General features: G+C 42.8%; 1 long non-coding RNA gene across 1 annotated transcript in view; it reads left to right on the top strand.

Annotated features, from left to right (window-relative positions):
- Positions 1-791: 791 nt before the first annotated feature.
- Positions 792-26323, top strand: part of LOC111550505 — a 61023-nt gene continuing 35491 nt past the window's right edge. The window contains exons 1-10 of the long non-coding RNA XR_002734067.2: positions 792-854; positions 6108-6163; positions 6891-6964; positions 13847-13973; positions 15198-15356; positions 16503-16635; positions 18656-18810; positions 19038-19287; positions 21301-21465; positions 24325-24424. This is a non-coding gene — a long non-coding RNA (uncharacterized LOC111550505). The remainder of the gene's footprint in view (positions 855-6107; positions 6164-6890; positions 6965-13846; positions 13974-15197; positions 15357-16502; positions 16636-18655; positions 18811-19037; positions 19288-21300; positions 21466-24324; positions 24425-26323) is intronic.

Raw genomic sequence — 26323 nt, forward strand, 5'->3', positions numbered from 1 at the left:
CTAGAAAGGAGGGTCCATAAACTTCTACAGATATTTCTGATAAAAGCAAGTGGGAAACATATTCTTCAGTGTTCTACAAACTTTGCTATCGAAGCGTTGTATTGATCTTGTCTTGGTCTCTGTCAACACAGGTATCCCTTGGGTCAATATGTCCTGATTTTCCATCCCAGCACAGGCTGGAATGAAGAAACGACTTTTTGACATTTCCAGTCAAGACATTTTTTTTGTGTTGAGGTCATAAACACTGTCACAACCCTAGAGAGGTAATACCAGCATATACATAAGATACACAAAAGTTTTTAAATGTCTCCTATTCCCCTCATTGTGTGGTACTTTTTGTGATTCCCTATTCTGTTTTCTGCCTGTACCTTTCCTCTTTGTCCCTATTTCTTTTCCTTATTTATTTATTTTTTTTTTTGAGATGCAGTTTTTCTCTGTCACCCAGGCTGGTGTGCAGTGGCACAATCTCGGCTCACTGCAACCTCCACCTCCAAGGTTTGAGCGATTCTCCTGCTCAGCCTCCTGAGTAGCTGGGATTACAGGTGTGCACCACCATGTCCTGCTAATTTTTGTATTATTAGTAGAGACAGGGTTTCACCATGTTGGCCAGGCTGGTCTCGAACTCCTGACCTCGGTGATCCACCCACCTTGGCCTCCCGAAGTGCCGGGATTACAGGTGCGAGCCACCACACCCAACCCCCTATTTCTTTTCAACCATCTCCATGGATGTCTTTCTGCCTCTTCACCATACTAATTTCTCTCACCCGCATTTCTCTGTTTCTGTCTCAGGTCTCACAACACATCTTCCATTGGCTGTTTGTCGCAAGAAAATAATGTTTCTTTCAAGTCTACAGGTAATTGCTAAACTCATTAGCTTTTCTTGTCTCCTAAATTGTGATAAGTGCATCAAGTTTTTATTTCCTCTCCTACTGCAAAAGGGCCATCCAGTTATATCAAGTTTTATTCTGTAAAATAAAGTTTTATTCTGAGCAAGGTCAGCAAACTCTTTCTGTAAAGGATCAGATAGTAATTACTTTTTGGCTTTGTTGGTTGTACATATGTCTCTGTTGCAATTACTGACCTTTGCCATTGCAATGAGCAAAACAGCCATAGGCAATGTGCAAGCACACAATGTGTCTGTGTTTCCGATAAAACTTTATTTGTAAAGATAAAGTAGTTTGCCAGTGTCTGTTCTAGAACATTCCTTGTGAATGATGAGGTGACTCCGTGTATTTCTGATTTTCTTACTTGGTTTTATCCTCTTGGTGTGGTTGCCCAAGATTGCACAGTTAAAAGTGTGACTAGATTTGAACCAGGTCTGCCTGAATCCCAGATCATGCTTATTCCTCCTTCGTCACACTTCATCTCCAGGGAGACAAGTATTTGCTGAGGCAGAGTGGAGTCATTTTTCCTTTCCAAACAATTTTAATGGCTTTTCTTTGCCCGTTTAATAAGGAGTTGTTTCCTTAGCCTGGAATCTAAGTCTCACTAAAGCAGAGTTCCAATCTCTTTTTTCAAGCTTCTGGTCCACTGGGCCTTTCCCCAGAACTTCCACTGTATCTGTCCCCATTTGCCCACTCACTCTCCTCCAGGCAGCTGAAGTGCATTTTCACTGCTGTTCCAAGGACTGCATGGCCTCCCTGCCAGGAACACCTCCCCCTGTTCCTACATCTGTCTTTCTCTACTTTCAAGACAAGTTGAATTCCACCTATGGAATCTGGGTTAGATACTCTCCTAGGTATTCTAGTACAACACTCGCCTACCTAAAACTCTCCAACACCTTTCCATCATACTCACCATGGCTTGCAAAGTCCTCTGTGCTCTGTCCACTGGTGACCATAGCCTCCCCTACGACCAGACCCCCTCACCTCCACTTACCCAGCTCTACATGTACCTGGCTTTGTGGCTGTATGTGAAACACTCTCCCACCTCAGTGAATGCTCTTCTTCTTTTTGTGCTTGTAGTTGTATAACTCACTTCCTTCCACCATTCAGGTCTCTCTTTAAATGTCATCCCCTTCAATATCCCTTCCCTGGCTACGTGATCAAACACAGCATACCCCAAAGCTGTTATGGGGCCTTGTTTCAATTTACTACCCCGTATGCAAAACCTGACGATACAATGTATGTTCATTTATTTATTGCCTTCTCCCCAACTAAATGGAAAGCCCCTCAAAAAGAGGGCTCTTCATGTTTAATTCACCAAATTGATCAACTGCTTAATCAACATTTGTTGACTGAATGAGGCCACCAGCAGAATAAAACTCATTCTGGGAAAAAACATAAACAAAAGATAGAGCAATTCCAGCATCAGATACGTGACTGAACCAAATCCCTTTACAACTCTTCTGATTCTAAGATTTGATGATTTGAGGTGATAATATCTCTCTCTGAAAATCAGATCATTCCCTTGACTTCTGTGTTTCTGTTGATGGGTCCGCTGTCCTTTCAGTCATTCAAGGTTTAAAACACATCATCTGTCAGAGCATGTTGTCAGGCCCCTTCTCCATCCTTCAGCCTGGCTTCCTCTGCGTGCTGGCTTCATGCCACCTGGCTGACTTTCTCTCTGGGGTAGAGAACATTTCTGTATATATTTCCAACTTGTTTCCTCCTAGTTTAGCAACATCAGCTGAGAAAAGACTTCTCTTTCCCAATATCTGTGTATTGATCCAGATAAATATTCTGAGTGGCTCTTGTTGAGGAATCTGCTCACCACTGGACTGGTCATTATGGATTGGATGGGTTTTTATGATGGACCTTGCATCCACTCCTGAGACTGTGAGACTACCCTAACTGAAGACTTTTTAGACCCATTTGGAATGGAAAAGGCTGTGGTTCCTTCAGGGAAGTAGAAGGACTGGGAAGACAGTAGCAACACATGTCTCCTGCATAGTTACCGTAATGTAAATGTTCTTAGCACTTTTGATTGTGTTACTTCCTTGCTGAAGGAAGCAGAAAGGGCCAGAGCCTCCGTGTGGAAGTCGTGGCCAGGTCCATGATGCTCTAGCACTGTGGGTGTAGGAGGTTTCTGGAACAGCTGGTGAGTTTGCTGAATACTTGAGGTTAGACTCTTTCTGCTCCTGAGCACTGTCTTTAGATGGCTGTCTAACCAAGCTTTTCTGAAATGCACCACCCGTTTTCTGTCTTTCTTTCTGTTTGCTTCAAATGCTTTTTCTTCCTGGAATGATTTCTTCCTCTGTCTCCATCTGAACCCACACAGAAGTGCTTTACTCCAGTGTTTTCTAAACACTTTCTGAAATCTTTTCTGGTGCCCCTCCTTTGAATATTCATAGTCTTTTTTTTTTTTAGTGCATTTGTATTGGCTCTTTTACGTTAACAGGTTGAGCGTAAGGACTTCTTTTTTTTCTGATTTATTTTTGTATCTCCTCCTGTTCCTTTACTGTTCCTGGAAGGCACAATTAATATTCGTTGGACTGAATTTAATGAAACAGAGTTAAATATATCAGTCTACCTAACATCTACAGTCTGTATCATTCATTTAGCATTTACATTTGCCAACCTCTATTGTTAATTACTTCTTTATGCATATTTGTCTAAGCAGGATTACTATTATCTAGCATGGAGCCTTCACATTAGGTTGCCAGAAGATGTTTTGTTCAATGTGATACATATTGATTGTGTGCCTTTTATATGCTGGGCACTAATGTCAGGGGCTATGGCTATAGCAGAGAACATGGCAAACCTGCTTGCTTCCTTTATCGAGAGCCTAGTCTATTCTGGGAGTAAGATAATGAAATGTGCATTTGTAGAACTGTGTACTGAGAGCTGAGATGGGAGAGGGGAGCTGCCAGAGAATATGGGTGGGTTGGGGAAACGTTGCTTAATCTGTGTTTGTGAGATGAATGACCAGGGAAGTTATGAGTGAGAAATAGCCATTTTCTTTCTTGACTTTCTTTCTTGAAGACGTCCTCTTCGTCAACTTATACTAAATTCCTCACATAGGGCTAAGCCCCCTCTTCTATTCTTCTGGGTTTCCATGGTGCTGTCTTTTTTCCTTTCTTATTGCATTTAACAAATTATATTGAAATGTAGGTGTATATTTGTACTCTGCTTACACACAGAAAACAGATTGTATCATACTCAACAGGTCTGTCCCTGGCATCTAGCACTATGCTTGGTACATAATGAATGTTCAAGAAGTGTCTACTGGGTGCAAAAAAAAAAAAAAAAAAAAAAAAAAAAAAAAGAGCTAAACAAGGTGAATCTGAGTTGTGTTGGAGAAAATGAGAGTTTTATCAGAAAGGTGCGTTGATGGGGGCACCTTAAGGCCAGGGTAATAAACTCTAAGAGTTTATGGAACATGACTCTTTATATGACTCTTTATTACAGAAGAAGGGGTAAAGGGGCCTGGGGACAGTGACAAAGACTGATGTTCTGATGTTGTTTGAAGCGAGATAATTTCATAACTTCAAATAGGGAAGCACATGACCCTTTGTGCTAGACCAGAGGACAATAGACCTTGACTCACAACCCCAGAGGTGGGAGAGATGCAGTTATTATCTTCTGTCAAGAGGTTACTCAAAATTAAACCTTCCTCCCAACTCCCAAAAGCCAGGGCCGTGGCCTTGTCTGGAACTTGCCTTGTTTTGAAGAAGTTTGTTCTTTAGCACATGAGTTTGTTTTCCTTCTTCAAAAGCAAAAATACTCAGTCCTTGAGTAAACTATTCTCAGGGTAAGGGTGGGGGTTTTGAAGTGCAGTCCGAAAAATGGATACTGAATGAACAGATGTCCCTGGGCGCTGTCAGGAGTGCCCCAGGCAGGGGAAGTGGGGAGAAGTGAGGGTTGTGGTGGTTCTCTGTTACCACTAGGAATGTGATAACTGCCAATCATTATTATTGTTATTTTCTCACATTCATTATGGTAAAACCATATGCCAGGCACCATGCTGAGCCCATGACGTGGACATTGTCATTTGTTTCAGAAAACAACCTCCTGTTGTGGAGACTACCAGTATCCTCATTTTACAGATAGGCAATTGAGGCAGCGAGTAATTTACTGAGCATTAATTTGTGCCAAATAGAATACTGAGTGGCACATAGAGCCCATGCAATTCTCCCAACAGCTTTGTAAAGTAGGTACCATGTAATACTTCTTGGTAAGAGGATAACTGGTATAAAGCTTCTGTTATGCCAGTTATCTATCAAATAACTGAGACCCTAAGATGTGAAGTCACTTGCTCAGAGTCACACAGTACATGGTGTTGAAATTGGAAACTGTGTTCCAATAAGTGGACCTAGAAGCCCCCCTAACCTTCCACTCCATGGCACAAATCTGCCTCCTCGACCAGGCATGTGGCTATGGGTAACAAGGAGGGGGTTCTGGGGAGTGACTGGGGGCACTAAGAGTGATCAGGACACCTGAAGTTCTGAGACCTGAACTTAAAAATAGTACTAATTGTTAATTTTCTGCTTCCTATGTTCAGGGACTTGATCTAGATTTTGTTGAGTTCTGGCAGCCCTTCTTTAATAGGGCAGCCATTATCCCCATTTTACAACATAGAAAAGTGAAACTTCAGGTGGCTAAATCACTTGCTAAATGTTACTAAGCTACTCACTGGGGAAGCTGGGCTTTGAATATAGGTCCACCAAGAACTTAATCCAGTGTGGACTCTTTTAAGAGAACTTCCCTCTGGTTCTCAAGTCTATACACATAAACCCTACTTTATCTGCCAAAACAAAATATATCTGCAGAACAAAATATATCTGCATGTACAGGGCAAAAGCCTCTAGGAAGGTGAAATTGGATTCAGAAAGCTGAAATAGTTTATGAGGGTCAAAACATAATTGGTAACACGAAGCACATATAGTCAGAATTACTACCCAGAATTACTTCCCCTACTACTTGCAGGTTTCATGTGGGTGTGGCAAGGGCAGGCACACATGGCACCTTGCTCAGAAGAGCCCCAGGCTTGGTTTAATGCTCTGCTTTCTCTAGCTTGAAACTCTCACAGATTTTATCTTTGAATTTGAGTTTTATAAGTAACGTCTGATGGGGTAATGCAACATGTAAGTGATGAGAGGAGATAGGCACTGTATCACATTTCTTGTTTTTATCACATATCGTCCTTGCCATGCCCCATGAGGACAGAATTCTGGTGGACCCACAGAGCCCAGAAATTCGATGGAACTCACAGCCAGTACGAGGTAAGTGTGTAATGAAAGCCGCCAGCCATTTTGACTGTTGGTATAATGTGTGAGTATTGAAAGGTAAAATAAAAATAACTGAGTTTGTTTTGGGCAGTGTTTTTACTCTTTTGGTGAGAACAATATATTTGTGTGTATAGGCTAGAAAATACAAATTGGGTAATTTTGGTGATTCTTTATATAGATTCAATGCTCTTATACTTGCACTTAAAACTAGAATTGTACAATATAAAGATGAATGATAAAATTTATGCTGATTATTTAAAATATTTATAATGCTTTACTTATATTTATATTAAATAAAAAATTTAAAACAGCATGACAAGTCAAAAGAGAAACTGACAGAAAGGAAATAGTTTTATATTTTATTAATAGTACTTTGAATGATAATTTCCCCGTGCTTTTCCAAGAAGGGGCCCCTCAATTTTATTGCGTTGTCAGCTCTGCACTCTTGCGAGAACAGCAAGGTCAGAGAGGTCAGTGGCTTGTCTTAGGTCTAGGAGTTGGTAATCATCCAAGTGTTCACAGTCTGATTTTACAGGCCTGCTTGGTATGGCTGGACTCGGAAGCTCTGAACGGTTGGGTGGTGACACTTCTGTTTCAACACCCCTTTTTACAGACTAGCTCGCCCATATCTATCGACTGGTTCTCCCTCGTGGTAAGGAGAACAGAAATAGTCAGGAACTTGGATTCTTCTCATTTTTCCTACTTCTGTTCCTATCTGTAGACAAACTTATCTCTAGACCAACTTGAAATATGATGAAGAAACACTGGATGAAGAAACTTAGAAAATATGCACGTGTAAGTTAATTATTGTTAGTTGTGGGTTCAAGTTGCTGTTATGTCCCTTCTAGCTGAGAGACTTTGGGTATCTGCTGAAAAACCTCTAAACTGGAACCATTTATCTTCTGATTCTCCATCTTTGCAGCTTCTCGTACTGAGGTCAAGTGTACCTCCTCCCTGAATCCTTACCTGATTCTACCTGAGAATACTGAGATGGAGAATTTAAGTATGGACTTCAGGTCCCACAGCTTAATCAGGGATTCACATCTATCTATGATGTATATTGTTTCATCTTCCTGACCATCTTATTCTTTTTCCTGCCTCAGAACCTTTGCACATGCTGTTTCCCAGAAAAATCCCTCACCCCACACCCAGCTGGGCCTTGAAGGCAGCCTCCTGCTGATCCTTCAGTCCTCAATCTCATTGCCCCTGCTACAAGAAACCTTTCCTTTCCTCCTCTCTGGAGGTTGCCGTTTTACTCTTTTTTCTCTTCTCTGGCACCCTGTTCTCTTTTCTTCATAATGCCATCACAACTTTTAATCCTATACCAGCATCTTCATTTATTAGTTACTGTCTATGTCCTCTATAAACTCTACAAAGACAGGGACAGTGGTGTTTTTATAACTTGACTGCCATTACCTGGCCCTTTATCATATCACAGAATTGTGCATGCACCATTAGTTAACTTCTTTTATTTTTATTTTTGGTGGGGGTCAGGATTGAACAAATTAAGAAGTTGTAAGTACAGTGAGAGAAAGGAGGACAACCTGGGGAATACAGAAAAGCTCATTCTCCCTGAGGGAGTTTGGTGATGGAGGCAAGACAGCAAGGTACCTGGGCACACCTGTGAAGCTGTTGCGTGCTCTGTGGCTTGGCTATTCTGCAATCACAGGTTCCTAAGGGTGCTGCTGTGGCGACCAGGGAGTGTCTCTGGCGTGGGTGGCCCTCCCTGAAGTGTGCAACTGCTGTGCAGGCCAAGGCCCAGCAAGAGCTTGTCCGAGGCCCGATAGATGGAGCAGCCCACAGCATTTTTCTTGCCTGGTTGCTGGCAGCTCTCTGACTTCAAAGCTGGGACATGCTGACCCAGAACACTGTGACCTTGGCACAATTTCCTCTATCCTCTCCCCTGCTCGCCCAGCAAGGAGGAGGAAGCCCAGCTCCCTTGCACTGGTTTTTGCTGCCTGGAGGGCAAGTTTTTCTTTGATTCAGAGACTGAAGAAAGGGAGACATAAGGGAGGACCCGAGGCAGTTGCCTTCTGAGCTTCTGGGAAGCCAGACTGGGTTCCACTGTGCTTGGAATTTGGCACTTTGGTAAACTGGGTGGCAGCCCGGGAGATTTTCTCTTTCTCAGCTTGAAATGGGACCTGTTGTTGGAAGTACCTGTCTAGACTCTGGAAAAAGTAGGGCAGGGCCACTTCTTATCTACCAGTCCTTGCCATCCGCCCTCCCAAGTGCCACCTGATTAGATGAGTCAAATTGCATCCTGATTTAGCTGAGAGTTACTAAGGGTTCCCTGAGTAACTGTTCTGTCATCTTTGAGATGTAGATAGTAACAGAAACTTTCTAGAACCAACATGAGGATTGGAGCTGTGGGCATAAAGTGCTTAAGCACAGTGTCTGGCACGAGGCAGAAGGGAATTGATAAGTAGTAGCTTCCATCACCATTATCAGGGATGCCATAGTTTCTCTTAGGCTGCCCTATCACACATTAGCTCTTTTATCCTTATGGATTGACACAACCCCTTCTTAGCAGAGGAAATTGAGGTTGGGAAGTGATCAAATTACTCTCCCACAGTCACACTGCTAATATATATTAAAATAAAGGCCACAAATCCAAGTCTGTCCCACTCTATTTTGGGTCTCCCTTCCCTTCCCTTCTTCCCTCCTTCCCTCCCTCCCTCCCTTCCTTCCTTTCTTCCTTCTCTCTCTTTCTTACTTTTTTCTTTCTTTTCTTTCTTTCTTTCTTTCTTTCTTTCTTTCTTTCTTTCCTTTCCTTTCCTTTCCTTTCCTTTCCTTTCCTTTCCTTTCCTCTCTTTTACTATGTATTTATCTATTTATTGCCTTGGCTTACCTCCTTGAGCCATGGAAGTAGAATCTAGTTTATGTTGTTGCCATCTGCTGAAGACATATGATTGTCACTATAACCATCACTATCAGTAACAGAGAGCAGAGAGAGTTGCCAACACTAGCAGAAGACTTAATAGTTTATGAGGTACTTTCACCTACACTGCCATTTTGGCATCCACAATCTTGCGTTTGTAGATGGAAAAATGAAGAAAGTATTAAGACAGTAACTTCATAGAGTTATGTCCTTCTACATAGTTAAGGCTTTATTTGCCTATGCCAAGGAGTGATTAGCTAATTCCTGGGTTATGTACTTATGTGACCTCTTTTAATCTCAGCTCTACCATTCACGAGCTCTGTGACCTCAATCATTCTGTGTGCCTTTCTTCATCTATAAAATGAAGATAATTATAGCAATATGAGACAATATATAACAACTGCTTATCACAGTGTCCAGAACATACAAAACTTGATAAATAATAGATACATACTACTATCGAGTTGGAAGAAAACATATTCTGTTGCTAGAATTTTTTATTTCTTTTGCAGTGATAGTAGCTGGGTAAAATTGGACTTAAAAATATTAAATTCCACAAAAACAAAAACTGACAAATGGAACCTAATTAAAGAGTTCCTACACTGCAAAAGAAACTATTAACAGAATAAACAGGCAACCTACAGAATAGAAGAATATTTTTGCAAACTATGCATCTGACAAAGGTCTAATATTCAGCATCTATAATACACTTAAATTTACAAGAAAAAACCCCAAACAACCCCATAAACAGGTGGCAAAGGACATAAACAGACACTTTCCTAAAAAGGGCATGCATGCAGCCAACAATCATACAAAAAAAGCTCAACATCAGTGATCATTAGAGAAATGCATGAAAACCACAGTGAGACACCATCTAACACCAGGCAAAATTGCTACTATTAAAAAGTAAAAAAGTGCCTGGGCACGGTGGCTCACACCTGTAATCCCAGCACTTTGGGAGGCTGAGATGGATCACCTGAGGTCAGGAGTTTGAGACCAGGCTGACCAACAGGAAGAAACCCCATCTCTACTAAAAATACACAATTAGCTTGGCATGGTGGCGCATGCCTGTAATCCCAGCTACTTGGGAGCCTGAGGCAGGAGATCCGCTTGAACCTGGGAGGCAGAGGTTGTGGTGAGCCTAGATGGTGCCATTGCACTCCAGCCTGGGCAACAAGAGCGAAACTCCATTTTTTTTTTTTTTTTTTTAAAGTAAAAAAGTAACAGATCTGGCAAGGTTGTGGAGAAAAAAAAAAAAAAAAAACACATTCACTGTTGGTGGAAGTGTAAATTAGTTCAGCCACTATGGAAGACACTGTGGTGATTCCTCAAAGACATAAGGACAGAAATACCATTCAATCAAGTAATCTCTTTACAGGGTATACACCCAAAGGAATATGAATTATTCTATTATAAAGATACATGCACTTGTATGTTCACTGCAGCACAATTCACAATAGCAGAGACATGGAGTCAACCTAAAGAAAGATTGGAGAAAGAAAATGTGGTACATATACACCATGGAATACTATACAGCCATAAAAAAGAATGATATCATGTCTTTTGCAGGGACATGGATGGAGCTGGAGTCCATTATTTTTAGCAAAATAATGCAGGAACAGAAAACCAAATACTGCATGTTCTAACTCAGAAGTGGGAGCTAAGTGATGAGAACACACTGACACATAAAGAGGGACAACACACACTGCAGTCTTTCAGAGGGTGAAGGGTGAGAGAAAGGAGAAGATCAGGAAAAACAACTAACAGGTACTAGGCTTAATTACTGAGTGATGAAATAATCTGTACACAAAACACCCATGATACAAATTTACCTATGTTACCTGCACTTGTATGCATAAACTTAAAATAAGTTAAAAAATTAAGTTAAAGAATACTAAGGAAACCTCTGAGCACTGGGGGGATTAAGCAGAAACCCAATGCTTTAGGGTAACTAGAAATAGCAATGCTCAAGGGTGTGGTTTTGGTTCAGGACCAAGGACAGCACCAAGCTTGCTCCCCTGACCCTCACTTGGGACTTGGCCTGTGGGACCTGAGTAAGAAATCTACCTCAAGACTTCCTGTTCTGTATTTGCCACATGTCTCCTGACTTCTCTGCACCTGCTTGTGGCATTCTTCCCACCTGAAATGCTTTTTCCTCTCTTGTCATGAAATATTTTCAACATAGCAAGAAGCATAAGGAATACATTAATTACCTTTGCACCTACCCCTCATATTTAACAGATGGTGACATTTGCCACAGTTACTTCTGATCTTTTCTCTTTTAAAATGAAACTTGGCAGAGGTCATTGTAGTTTTTTTACACACCTCCTCGTCAATATTTCTCTTTCCTCTCCAGAGATGACTGTGGGCCTTCACTATCTCCCTCTTTTCTCTACCCCAGTTATCTTCCATTCATCTAAGTCCTCCACCTTTGAAAGAGCTAGGTCAAGGCCCCTGTCCTCCAGCTTATGATGACCTTTCTTGCATGGCATTATTGCACTCAATTTTGAGGGGCTTATTGTGATTTATTATTTATCATACTAGTCATTCATTCAACCTGTGCTGAACAGACCCTACTTTGATGCAGCACTCTTCTACTTGCTGGGGTTGCAAAAATGAGTCCCCCGTGGTCTCTGCTTCCAAGAGCTCACAGAACATGGCATGTGGGTGAACACTATCTTGCAGTGAGAAGGAAAGCATGTTGGGAGAAGGACTTGTCTTTAGAAGTCTGCCACAGCTTTTACACAGGAATTTGATCTCACATAAACACTTGTGGCCTTGTGATCATAAGACCGGAAATGGTGTGAGAATCAGAAGCAAGGTAGAGGTGTCTGCCCCATGTCAGGCCTTATGCAAAGCTCTTGAAATATAATATTTCATTAAATGTTCCACAAACCAGCAAGATGAGTGTTATACCTTTCTTTAACAGATGTAAAGTCAAGGGTTGGAGAGACTCCAAATCTGGTCAGAAGTGCAGTTCACATTTGAACTGAAGCTCTTTAATGTCAATGCCTGTATTGATTTGTCTCCCTCTTTAGGCCATAATCAACTCAAGACAGACTGAACCTAATTCATCTTTGTTTCCCAGGCCCAGCACTGTCTCTGAGCAGATATTTGATGTGTGAACATATATGCTGCAGTAGATCTCTGGAATTAAAAGGAAACAAGGACTCATGGGCCTTGCCCCCAAGGAGCTTATCATTTAGGTGGGAGGGCAGACTTTGGTAACAGATGCAAGAAAGCAGTACCTAAATGTCTGTCACACAGCAAGGGATTTCTACTCTAAATGGGAGGGGGGATGACATTCTCTTTGCTGATCTAGCCTTTTAATTGAATCACGCCAAATCACTTGGGTTTACAGAACTTTCTCAGGACCCCTGTTTTACTGCAGCTAAGGTTGCCTCTTTTCCCCCAAACTCTGACATCCCTGGCTCTATCCCTATCTTCTCAATCTCCCCCATTGCTCTGTCACTCTTCAGACTTTGGGGTCAAACTTGCCACACAGATTCTCCGCTCTCTTCTTTCCCTTTGGTGTCTCTTGCTGTCTGGATGAGACTCTACTGCTCCAACCTCAGGGTCCCCATCAGCTGGACCAAACTCCACTTCACCACCTCCAAAGTCAGGAAAATGTATGCATACATGCGTGCACATACACACACACACACACACACACCCCATTTATATACTACTACTACTACTACTACTACTAATATATAATATATATAATCCCTCTTCCAAGAACCTGTGTTTTCTTCAGAACAGAGTCTGGGGCAGTGGCTTTTCTGGGTGGCACAGACCTCCTTGGCAGATTGGTGAAGCCTATGATCTCTTCTCAGAATAATGACTTTAAATAAATTAAATAAAGATACATGGGGTTTCAAAGGAAACTAATTATAGCAAAAAACTGTTATGAAACGGTACACACACACACACACACACACACATACAACTATATTAGTTATTCATCGCTGAACAACAAACAGCATATTAGAGCAACAGGCATTTATTATCTCCCAGTCTCTGCAGGTCAGGGTCTTGGGCATGGCTTAAATGGGTCCTCTTGCTCGAGGTCTCTCGTGAGGCTGCAATTCAGGTGTCTGCCAGAGCTGTAGTCATCTTGAGGTGGTCTAAGGATGAGCCTGCTTCCAAGCTCACTCACAGGCTTGTGGGCAGAATTTGGTTTCTCACAAGACATCTAACTGAGGGCTTCATTTCCTCATTGATTCTTGGCCAGAAGCTGCCCTCAGTTTTCTTCCTGCGTGGACCTCTCTGCGAACAGCTCACAACATGGCCTCTGGCTGTGTCAGAGTGGGTAGGTAAGAGGGAAAGTGAGTATGAGCAAGACCGAAGTCATAATCTTTTCTAACCTCTTCATGGATGTGACACGTGACACCTCCTCATCTTTGCCCTGTTCTATCCTTGAGAAGCAAGTCACTAGGTTTGGCTCACAGTCAAGGGAGAGCTGAATACGAATTGTGAAAACCAGAAGGCGGAGTCATTGAAGGCCATCTTAGAGGCCTAACTACCACAAGTGCTCTATATGCTATTTAAAGGCATCAAAGAAGATCTAGCAGAAGTCCAGTAACTAATGTAACTTTGAAATAGACATGAGGGCAATATTTCATGATCTCTGCCACAGCTGACATATGATATGAAATTATCTGTCATTTCTGTGGATGATAAAAATCAAGCTATTGCTAATAAACTGTGTGTTGTCTACATACACAAGTGATAGAAATAGTAAATTTCAATTAGAGATGAGTGCAAATCAAGCTGTATTTTTTCATTATTCTTCATAGGCCTCCAGGCGTCTGCCTTCTGATCCTTGAAGAGTTTATGGACCTAAGTTAAGAACCTCCCCTCAAGAGACTGAATGCAGGCAGAGATGGCTTATTGGTTCATCACAGATTATGCGAACTACCCACTGTAAGATCCCCAGATTTTGTGGGGCTAAAAGGTGTCCCAAGAGGGTTTACAACATGGCCAGAAGTTAGTGGGGTCACTTCTGTCCAGGTTCTTGTTTTCAGCCTTGTGTGTCTAAAAAATATATTTTTTATTCTGTATTCTAAGGTGAGCAGGGTTTAAGATTAGACTCACATTAACTAGATTTGTAAGAGGCAGATGTATAATGCGTAGTTTGTTCACTCAATCACTAATCTAGTCAATCATTCATATAGTCTTCCATTCCTTCAGATCACATTGTTAGGTGCACACTGATTGACCACTACTGTGTGCCAGGCACAAGATACATGCTAGGATCAGTGGTCTCTGAATAGTAGTTGACATAATCCCTGATCTCTAGGACCTCATGGTGGTTTATAGTAGTCCTTGACTTCCCTTTTCACCCAGGACACATGCATGACCACGATATTTACTCTAGGGAAAACCATTTTACTTCCACCCATTCCTGCATTAACTCACTTCCAAATAGAAATTCTTGTAGTCTCAGAAGAATTGGGGAGGAAGCTTCTATCCTAGTCTGCTCTTCTCCATGAAAGAATGGCTTTCAGAGTCATGGGTGTGTTCTCTCAGCTTCCACCTCTTCTGTAAGGTCAGTTCCGATAGGAGGGGTGGAGAAGAGAAGGAGGGAGGAAAGGAAAGAGAAAAGATTGCAGTTTTCTAGCTGTAACTATGTAAGTCATCTCCATCAGAAGAGGCAGGAGTGGGAAACCTGTTTTTGACTCATTTTTAAGCCATGTGTTCTAATCCATATTTATCAGCATAGGGAAACAGTTCATCCCCACCTAACTCTCAGGTCTATGGCTCATTTGCGGGGGAAAAAAGTATAATTATCACCAAATATTTTACACCTTTCTATGGCCATGTCCAGGATGACACACAGTTATCCACGTCCTAACTACAACTCCACACTTTTTTTCCCCAATGCATGAATGGCATTATTAAGTCTATAATTCACTTTAATGGGTCTTCATTCAACACATATGTATTAAGCAATGGGCTAGATGCTACGGATTGAGGCAGGAATAACGTCAAGGAGAAGGTGCTGCTCTCGTGGAGCTTACATTCTAGAGGACAGAGACAGGTTACAAACAAGTAAACCAAGATATGGATGAGATCCTGAAAAGTTCTTTAGGAAAAATAGTCCACAGGCTGGAGAGAGAATAACCAGATGACATTTATGTTGACAAGGTGGCCAAGGAAGTCTTCGCTGAGAAGAAGGCATTTGACCTGAGACCTGTAGGACAAGAAGCTGGGCAGGTGAAGGTTGGGCAGAGAACATTCCAAGCAGAGAAAACTGCATGAGGCCTGAGTTTCAGCTGAAGCTTGGCATGTCTGGAGAAAGAAAAGGTTTGCATATTTTTACTTAATTGTGTTCAAAGAAAAATACATGTGATAATCTTGGTTTGATGTACAAGTGGTATGAAGACACAGATTACTTCTAAAATATTTTTTCTTTATGTGTATATACATTAATAATTTTACCTATCACACTTTGGGAAAACTAGCCACTTTTAGGCCCATACTAGAGAACTTATGGATAATTCTAGAGACTTGAATATCGACCAGCCTCAGTAACTGTCTTTCTAGAACAGCACTGTATAACTCCTGCCTTAGTCTTCCTTTTATCCGAGACTCTACAAATATTCTCTTCATGTTGATCCACTTTATCTTCAGTTTGACATATCTTAGACTTTTAAACAATCCATTCAAGTAGCAACCATCATGCAATGTCATCCAAAAAGGTGTCCGATTTCTATAAAGTTTTGGCCTTTCTTCCTGTCCTTGGCGAGATTCCTTCACCTCTAAGGACCTCTGCAATATTATAAATATTCAGCATTTATTATATATAATTTTTTCCTCTACCTGTTTTCAAGTTCCACTCTGGGAGCAAGCCGTACCCAGCACTTCCTCTTCTCCCTCCCTGTGTCCCCCTGCCACTGAGTGAGGCCACACTCAGTCCAGCTGGCAGATCTTTCTACCCTCCCTTCCTTCTAAATATCCTTGGCCTCAAATGCTAATTGAAGAGCTCAGAAAGAGGACATTAAGAAGGGGGCTTTCTGGTGGGCAGCAATGAGTCACCGGCAGAATCACTGTTCAGACAGGCGGAGACGGGTCTTTCTCGCCATCTGATGAGTCACCACTGTGGTGTGGGGGAGTGGACGGTCAGCCAGACAGATAATGTGTCAGTCCCTCTCCTCGGCCTGACCCTGGACATCAAAATAGGCTGCAGTTCCCTCCTTCTGGGCCCGTTGCTGGCATTTGACCTAATGCTATAGAAATTTAAACCAACAAGGAAGGTAGTAAAGCTCAGCTTTCTAGGCCATTGAGCTTAAGTTTAAACATTGTAACAGAGATACTTGAGAGAGGCTTGTCACCCTGGTCAGTGGCTACCTAAGTAATGTCTTGCTGAGTCAGGCCATCCTCTCCACTAATATAAATGCTCTGGGCTTCATCTGAATGTTCTCATCATTGAGGTCTTGTTTCATTTGACAGTGAACAATGCAGAGCAGATGAAAACCACTTTCTACAAGGCAAACAATAACAACAGCTTCTGTGAATTAAACATCGACTGTGTCAGGCACTTGGCAAACATCATCTCATTTAATTCTCACACCTTCTCAAGTAGGTATGGCTCACTCTATGATAGAGACCGTGAAACTGAGGCTCAGAAAGTTTCAGCCATTTCCCCCAAGTGCTCACGGGTAGGAAAGGGTAAAACTGACTATAGAATAAGGTGATTATACTTATCATCCAAAACAGGGCACTTTTGAAAGTAAAAGGGAGAACTGGTAATAACTTCACAGCCACAGATGCAAAGGGGAAATGTCCCAGCAAGCCAGAATATAAAAATGCCTGAGTTTTGAACCAGTGTTTTTGGCTCTGCAGCCCAGCACATTCACCCAGTTGGTTGTCAGGAAGGTAATAGGAGAAATTTGTAATCAGCTCCCCTCATTCTCTTTTGACATTTTTGCTCGCTGTTTCCTTTCCCTCTCTTTTCATTATGAGATAGTAGGATGAAGCCCAAACCTCTGTGCTTGTAAGCAGCCCTGTGGATGATTCTCATGTGCTGCCAGGCATGGGCACTCCTGAGGATATGCTCTTTGAGGACAGGCAGTTGTTCTTGTTCATCATTGTATCTTAATAAGTAACATACAGACATGCAGTAAGTGCTTAATAAATGTTCGTTCAATGAGTAAGTTATTGAATGAATGCAATGATCTGCAGAAGCAAGCAGGGATGAGTATCAATGTGTATCTGAGTAACAAAAATGAGTTTGGGACATCCATATAAAGAGAAATGAGAAAGAGGAAACAGTGGACGCATCTGCCAGGCTGAGCTTCAATTTCATCGTTAAGGCAGAGCCACCAAAGTCTCTGAGTAGGAAAGTGACACAGTCTGATTTGCATTTTGGAAAGAACATGTCTGTGGTTGTGTTCCAGGTTAAGCCTATGAGAAACTAGACACTGGAGGTATTTAAAACATGTTTTCAAAAGGGCTACTGAGTGCCTAGCATAATATAACCTTTTACATATTTGAACAATCTCCAAGCCGGGGCTAGTACCACCCCTGCTTGGAGTCAGAATCTGGACACACTCTGTGGACCATAATTGGTCACCTCATTGGGACACCTAAGAGCCACTCTGTCGGGGGAATATTTTCTGTCTGTTTGTTTTCTGGCTTCTTCCTCAATATTAGCAGTTCTACCATGGGGTGGCTGGGTGGGTGGAAGGGACCCACCACATTCAGGAAAGTGAGGGGCAGTTTCTGTGATTATAGCAGACCCATTCACTGGACTTCTTCCTGACATCTCCCCCTGACCTTTATGCCTCCGAGGGCCTGGACACAGTGCAGCAGCTCTCCAGTTGGGACAGGGCACAGGAGGGGTTATCATACATGAGTGTTCCACCAAGTGGGGCTGTGGCTATTATTGCCCCTGCAGAGCAACCCAGGGGACCTTGCTGTGCACAACCCTATGTCCGGGGGTTTCCCGCAAAGCTTTGCTCTGTCTGGTGAGAAGGCTGCCAGGCCGTGTGAGGTGAAAGACACCGTTCACACTTAACGGTGACTGGAATGTGCGCCATGTAAATCAGATGATGTGGAGACCAATTCATAACCACTTCACAGTTCAACGATGAATGGTGGTTCCCTTGTACTGACTCTTTAACTAGCTCCCTTCCAGGGACAGGCGGCTTCCGAGATCGTCTTAAAGCAGTGTGGGATGTCCAGGCCCTGCCCAGGTCCTATCCTTTCTTCCAGCACCATCCACCTCCCTGAAATCTTCTCACAGCACCTGGTCCTCACCTCGTTCCTCTTGTTGAATTCTGTTTCCTCCTTGATCTCCACCTTGCTACATTCGTTCCACAGACATCTCTGTTCTATTAGGCAGTCCTTTCCCTAAGCATTTCCCATGGATATTATAACCTAACCTTCAAGCTTTGTCAGCACTTACCAGCAGAAGTCTGCTTGTATCTTGGGCCAGAATGAGTCACAGTGCACCCCTAACTGCAGAGAAGGTTGGGAACTCTGATACTTGACTTCCCAGCTTCCATACAAGAGGTAGCAACAGAGAGGAGTGTTGGGAGAAGCTTTTAGTAGGGAATCAACAGTGTTGACTCCAGGGCTACCATTGTCATTCTGTTTTATAGATTATAAAACCAAGTCACACGGAAGATAAATAACATGCTCAACATCACCCAGCCAGAAGTGGTGAAGACATGACTAACCTTGCAGGGGACAACTCCTGAGTCTGTGCTAGGAACAGCCAGTCTTCCTGTGAAGGCCCTCACAGAAAGAGGAAGAAGTAGGTGAATTCATGATAAAGTAAGAGGTAGAACCATGGCCAGTTGTCTTTGGGAGAAAGTGGGATCAAGGACAACTCCAGGATTCTGCCTGAGATGGGACACGCTAGAGCATTACTTGGGAATGTAAATAATAATATCAAATTGTTGAATGATTTCCATGTGCTACTCTCTTTATACACCAGTTCTAATTCTGATAAGCTTGTATCGTTATCTTCTTTTTGAAAAGCGTGAAAACGGAGGCTTATAGAGATCATATTATTTTCCCCAAGTCGCAATGATGGTAAACACAGATGACAGCTGGACATCAACTGGGTCTGGGTGGCCTCCAACTCCAGTGACTCAACGCTGCTCCACACGGCCTTCTTACAAGGAAAAATGAGAACAGAGGCCGCAGGCCGGCTTCTGTGAATCGCGTGTTGTTGGAATTCCTGTCCTTCCTTGACCCAGATTTGTAAACAGAGGCTGTGGAAGCCAAGGTACACATGGGCGGATGCAAACGAGCCGTCTGATGAGGAGAAAGTCGAATGTGCTCAGGGTGGGTGCGCATCTGCCTGAAGCACGTGTCCCTGAGGCCTCCTGCTGTCTCCCCAGGCGGCTGACTTGGGCCCGGTGGTCTGCAGATGGCCGCGAAGTGTCTCCGGGCTGGCCAGCTGCAGCCTGGGCGGGCTGGCGGGGATTTTGTTGTTGTTGTTGGGGAGTGATGCTGTGGGCTCTGGGTGGCCGCTGACAGAGCTTCCTTCTGCTACTTTTAGGCTTGCTGCTGAGTGCTTTTAAAGGGAAGGGGGAGGGGGGGGGGGTGGGAAATAAGCAATGGTATTTGCTGTGACCCGGAACTGAAATGCCTCACTTTAAAAACAAATGTCATTTCCTCGCTCATCCAAGAAATACAGGTTGAGCCCCTTCAGAACATCAGGCCCTGCCCTCAGTGCTGTGGACGCAGCAGGGATGCACACAGAGTACCTGTCTTCAGGGAACTTTCAGTTTATTGGATGGAGACAGACAACCCATAAAGATTTGTATAAATGTCTAGTATGTGCTACAGAAAGAGAAGCAGCAAAGTAAAGGGGTGAAGATTGAAAAGGCCAGGGGATATTGCTCTGATGAAGTGACATTTGAGCAGAGACCCAAACAAAGCAAAGCAGTGGGCCCAGCAAATATCCGAGGCCAGGATGGTTTCTGGCAAAGGGAACAGAGAATTCAAAAGCCCTGAGCAAGGCGGGCCTTCACGGCCGTAGGCCTTCTACAGATATGTAAAGAGCACCATGCTTGGGGAGGATCGGGAAGCCATGGCCTGGGAACAAGTGAGAGAATTGAGGTCTTTAGGGCAGAAAAGGGAAGCCTTGTGAGTAGCAGGCAGCTTCCCTCACATAAAGCGTTCAGATGTGGAAGAAGGATAAGACTTTTTATTACATAATGCCGGAAGTTGGAACCAAAGACCAGACGAGCTGGAAGTTGCTAGAGGCTGTTTGCAAAGGTGTGTTGAATAATGCCCAAAGCATCAACTCTAAAGATAAGGGACCCGATATTAGTGTGCTAAGGCCGCCATAATAAAATATCATAAACTGGAGGCCTTACACAATAGAAATGTATTTTCTCACAGTTCTGGAAGCTGGAAGTCTGAGATGAAGGTGTTGGCAGGGTTGGTTTCTTCTGAGGCCTCTTTCCTTGGCTTGTGGGTTACCATTTTCTCTGTATGCCTTCACATGGTCCTTTGTTGGACCATCTGTGTCCTAATCTCTTCTTCTTCTTCTTCTTTTTTTTTTTTTTGAGACAGAGCCTGGCTTTGTTACCCAAGCTGGAGCGCAGTGGTGCGATCTCCACTCACTGCAACCTCCGCCTGCTGGGTTCAAGCAATTCTGCCTCAGCCTCACAAGTAGCTGGGACTACAGGTGCATGCCACCATGCCTGGCTATTTTTATTTTATTTTATTTTTTTTAGTAGAAATGGGGTTTCACCATGCTGGCCAGGCTTGTCTCAAACTCCCGATCTCATGACCCACCTGCCTCAACCTCCCAAAGTGCTGGGATTACAGGCATCAGCCACTGCGCCTGACCCTAATCTCCTCTTCTTATAAGGACACCAGTCATATGGGATTAGAGCCCACTCACATGACCTCATTTTTATGTAGTTACTTCTTTAAAGGCCTTATCTCCAAACACAGTCACATTCTGAAGTACTGGGGGTTATGGCTTCAACATCTTAATTTTAAAGAGGGGACACAATTTAGCTCATAACAACCTTTTCCTCACAATTTAAATTTATTGAAGAAGCTGAGTTGTTTGTTCTGCTCTGAGTTATTCATTCTGTCTGGATTTCTCAGATTGCGCCTCTGTGGTTCACTGTTTTTCTGGTAAATGGTGCTTAGATCCTTGATTGAATTTAAGTTTGATTTTCCGGCAAGAACATGACATCAGGTGGTGGTGTATACTTCCATCCAGAGCCAAATGATATCTTGTTTCTCTGTAATGTACAAAATAATTTTCAACCAGAAATGAAGATTCTGAAGTACCTAGTGAGGATTCTGACATACCTAGAATATTTGGATGGCTGCTGCTTGAATGGATGGCCTTGAGACACCTGAAGACCCTGATGTGCCTTCTGAATCAAACCATGACTCAATTACATCCATCATTTAATAACAACAATTTTAGAAGGTACTTATTTTGTAGATGCCATTACATTCGTGTATGAGACTGGAGTCTGGAACAGAACCCCCCGACTAACCTGTCATGCAGAAGGGCAAACGTAAACAGGCTTCAGGGTGGGAAGGAAATATTCCAAGAGCTGGCTTTGGATCCTGATCCTGACCTTCCACATACTAGAATGTGATCCTAGCCAAGCGACCTAAAACTTTGAGTCCACATTCCTTATTGGTGAAATGTGTATTGCATTTCCATCCTCAAAATTTGCTTCGGGTGTCACCTCCCCTAGGCAACCTCCTCCTACCCTTCTTGCCTGACAGCTCATCCCTAGGATATTCCTCTCACTGAATGCTCACCTCCAGCATGCAGGAGGTGAGCTATTTTTGCTATTTACCCCTGCGTCTCCTCCTCAAACTAGGAGTTCCTTCAGGTTCAGGGCTGTGTCCTCAAAACGGTTTTCAAGACGGTTGCTTGTTCATGGTAGCTGCTCAACCAATAATTCAGTGATTAAAAGGGTTGTTCCTGAGTACTGTTCTAAATCTAAAAATCCCAGGAAGTTTTTTTTTTTTTTTTTTTTTTTTTTTGAGATGGAGTCTCACTCTGTTACTAGGCTGGAGTAGAGTGGCACGATCTTGGCTCACTACAACCTCCACCTCCTGGGTTCAAGCGATTCTCCTGCCTCAGCCTCCTGAGTAGCTGGGACTACATGCATGGACCACCACACCTGGCTAATTTTTTGTATTTTTAGTAGAGATGGAGTTTCACCATGTTGGCCAGGATGTCTCGATCTCCTGACCTCGTGATCCGCCTGTCTTGTCCTTCCAAAGTGCTGGGATTACAGGCGTGAGCCACTGTGCCCGGCCAGCTTTTCAGCAATTACTGATATGCCCCAGGGCTTAACGCTAGAGCTCTCCGGGTGGTTCTAATATATAGCCAAACTTGAGAACCACTGTTGTAGGGCAGTGGTTCTTAAAATGTGGTCCTTAGACCAGTGCATTGGCATCTACCTGGAAATTTGTTAGAAGTGCAATTCTTGAGTCCCACTCCAGACCTACCCAATCAGAATTCTGGGTCTAGGGCTCAGCTACATTGATTTAATAAGTCCTCCAGGTGATTCTGATGCAGGCTAATGTTTGAGAAAACTTGTGCTAGGGCAGGAATCAGCAATTATTTTTCTGTAAAGTGCCAGATAGTAAATATTTATGCTTTGTAAATTATACTGTCTTTGTGACAACTACTTAAGTCTGCTGTTACAGCAGGAAAGCCGCCATAGATGACATGTAAATACATGGACTTTTTTTGTTCCAATAAAAGTTTTTTTTTACAAAAACAGAACCTAGGCCTAGACCTTGGTTTGCTAATCACTGTTCTGGGAGATGGAATTGGTCAGTCGTTGTTATGTAACAAGTCACCATGTCAGTGGCTTCCTATCCACTAATTTGCACCATTTATTCTTACTGAAACATCTGTGGTTAGCTGATGTAGCCTGGGTTTGCCTGAGGGGAAGATGTGGGGAAATACACCCCACCTTTAGGGACAACTATAAGTCACATGGCAAAGAATGTAAAAAAGGGAAAAGTGAAAGATGAAGAACTGAAATCAATAATCCATTCTATACCAGGAGTAAGTGAAATAACACACTAAAAGTGCCCAGAAGTATCTGAGCATATGATCCATGCCTTGTGAATGCTGGCTATTGTTATTATTATAATTATTCATTATCATTCTTTATGTCATGTAATCCAAGGCTAGAAATTGGATTCAACTGTCCATTCTTTGGGAAGGCTGTTTCAGACATCCTCAGTGATTAGTGTCACTTATCATTAGCACTTGTGACAACAGGTGTACAGAGTTGTCCGTGCTAGCAGCCTGCTCTTTGACAGAACAGTTTGTTCTCAGTGCTGTGGGCTGTTTATTCAGAGGAGGCCCCAGGACAGGCTTGTCATGTCATGATCAGTTGCTGCTGAAAAACAGGCAAATCATTTCTGATAGCTGATGTTCAGTAGGGATGTGCAACTTAGATCCTGGTTTGAAAGAAGAAATGACTTGTTTGGAGGTCAAGTAACTGGATATTCTTAATTAAGGGGAGTATGTTTTGGGTATGTCTTAGGGAAAAGAGGCACATGAAGAGGATGCAAATTGGCCTTAGAGATTTATTAGTAATGATTAACTTGGCAATGGAGGTCCTGGGCTCAGTACAACTTCCATCATCTTGACTCCTTCACTGTGGTTCCCATGTGCTCTGTGTAGACCACTTGCATCTGAATCACCTGGGGGATTAGCAACACGTACTCATTTCTGGGGTCTAACTCTATAGAGTTTCTGATTTGGGAGTGCGAGGCGAGATGCTGGTTGTAAAATCTTTCTGTGCTGGGTGCAGTGGCTCACGCTTGTAATCCCAGTACTTTGGGAGGCCGAAGAGGACAGATCATGAGGTCAGGAGTTCAAGACCAGCCTGGCCAACAAAGTGAAACCCTGTCTCTACTAAAAATACAAAAATTAGTTGGACATAGTGGTGGGCACCTGTAATCCCAGCTACTCGGGAGGCTGAGGCAGGAGAATCGCTTGAACTCAGGAGGCAGAGGTTGCAGTGAGCCGAGATTGCACCACTGCACTCCAGCCTGGGTGACAGAGCTAGACTCCATCTCAAAATAAAATAAAATAAAATAAAAATAAATAAAAGCTTTTGGTACTTGTGATGAACCATCCTCAAAGATGGCACTGATCTCCCCATTTGTACACTTACACATATTTACACAATTTGACAGAAACTGAAGTTCAAACTCACAGCTGATCAGAACTAGAGAGCTCTGACTTCCAAACTCTCAAAGTGTGAGGACCATGTCTTATTCATCCTTGTATCCCTGGCAGGGTGTCCTGAAGGAGTACCATATTGAATCCAGTGTTTATGGGGCCTTCGTTTCATGGGATTGGAGTTGGAACCCAGAATGGCAAAGTGACTCACCCACAGGTATGCCCCGAGGCAACTTAGGATTCTCTGAGTCCTCTACTGTCTCCTGCCCCTTGGAGTCTGGCCCTTCCAAGCTTCTCCTTGGGAAGGAAACTCCTGTGTATAAAACCCTCTGACATGTTAGACATTGTGGTAGGTGATTTAAACCTGCGATTTCATTTTATTCTTCAAAAAATAAAATCTGTTGAATTGGCATTATGAACTCCACTTTATGAAAGAGAAAATGTGCTGAAAGTCACATGGCCGATGAGTGGTGGAGGTTGAATTAGAATTGAGGTTTGCTTGATGTATGCAGTGATTGAAATGGAGCATGAGGGGGTGGTCCTGGGGGCCTGATAATGTCCTGATTCTTGATCTGGATGTGGGCAGCTCAGGAGAGAACTTCAGTGTGTAAAAATTCATCACCATATACTTGGGCTTCCTGCACTCGTCTGTGGGTGTTGCTCTTCAGTGACGAGGTAGATAAACAAATCCAGGTGTGTCTGGTTTGCAAACTCATGCTCTCCATTATTTCCTCTTGCTTTTTAAAAATAAGAGCTTGGTTCCTTCCCAACCAAGTTTTGGGATAGCTTCATGTGAAGTTACACAGTGTGTAAAAGAACAGTCTGAGCTAGAACCCAGGTCTTTTTCTTCCTCAACCAATATCAACTGATACTCTTTTTTTCCCCACTAGTCACCTCTGGGGAAGCCCCAGCAGATGCCTCAATGTGCCTGTTTCTGGGATAGTACAGAAGCCCATTTTACACAAGACTAAAAAGTTTTCATTATAGGCTAGGAGCAGTGGTTCACATCTGTAATCCCAGCATTTTGGGAGGCTGAGACAGGTGGATCACTTGAGGTCTGGAGGTCAAGACCAGCCTGGCCAACATGGTGAAACCCCGTCTCTAGTAAAAATCCAAAAAATTACCTGGGGATGGTGGCATGCATGTGTAATCCCAGCTACTGGGGAGGCTGAGGCAGGAGAATCACTTGAACCCAGGAGGCGGAGGTTGTAGTGAGCCAAGATCATGTCACTGCACTCCAGTCTGCATGACAGTGCGAGATCGTGTCTTGAAAAAAAAAAAAAAAGATGCTTTTATTACAATTGACACCTATATCTCTATGTCCTTTAATCCCAGGGTTTTCTTAAAACAAACAGCTTCATTTAAGTGTGTATATTATATACTTATATTTAAAGTGTGTAGTTTGGTAAGTTCTGACATATATCTACACGCATGAAATTAAGGTAATGAACATGCCAATTACCCCCAGAATTTTATTGTGACCCTTTATAATCACTTCTTTCAGGCTGTCCCTGTTAACCCTCCTGTCCCCCCCATCCCCAAGGCACCAACGATCTGCTTTCTATCCCTGTGATATTAGTGATATTAATTCTCACTTCCTAGAATTTTATATACAAAGAATTAACCATCATATACTCTTTAGCATGTGGCTTCTTTCATTCTGCGTAATTATTTTGCAATGTATCCATATTGTAGCATATACCAATCATTCATTCCTTTTTGTTGCTATGTGATATTCCATTGTATGTATGTACCATGATTTGTAGATCCATTTGTTTGTTGATGGACATATGGGTTGTTCCCAGTTCTTGGTTATTTCAAACAAAGTTGCTATGAGCCTTCTTGTACACATTTTTGTTGGACATATGCTTTCATTTGTGAAAATACCCAAAAGTAGAGTGGCTGGATCATGTGGTAGGTGGATGTGTAACTATTTAAGAAGCTGCCAAGCTGTTTTCCAAAGTGGTTGTACTATTTTACATTTCCACTCACAGTATAGGAGAGTTGTAGTTCCTCCATACCCTTGTCAATGCTGAATATGGTCAGTCAGTCTTTCCCACATTAGCTATTCTAATAGGTATGTAGTGCAGACTTCTGCAGTTCTTTGTGCAGCTCT

Source organism: Piliocolobus tephrosceles, chromosome 7 (assembly GCF_002776525.5).
Source record: "Piliocolobus tephrosceles isolate RC106 chromosome 7, ASM277652v3, whole genome shotgun sequence".
NCBI classification, from domain to species: Eukaryota; Metazoa; Chordata; class Mammalia; order Primates; family Cercopithecidae; genus Piliocolobus; species Piliocolobus tephrosceles.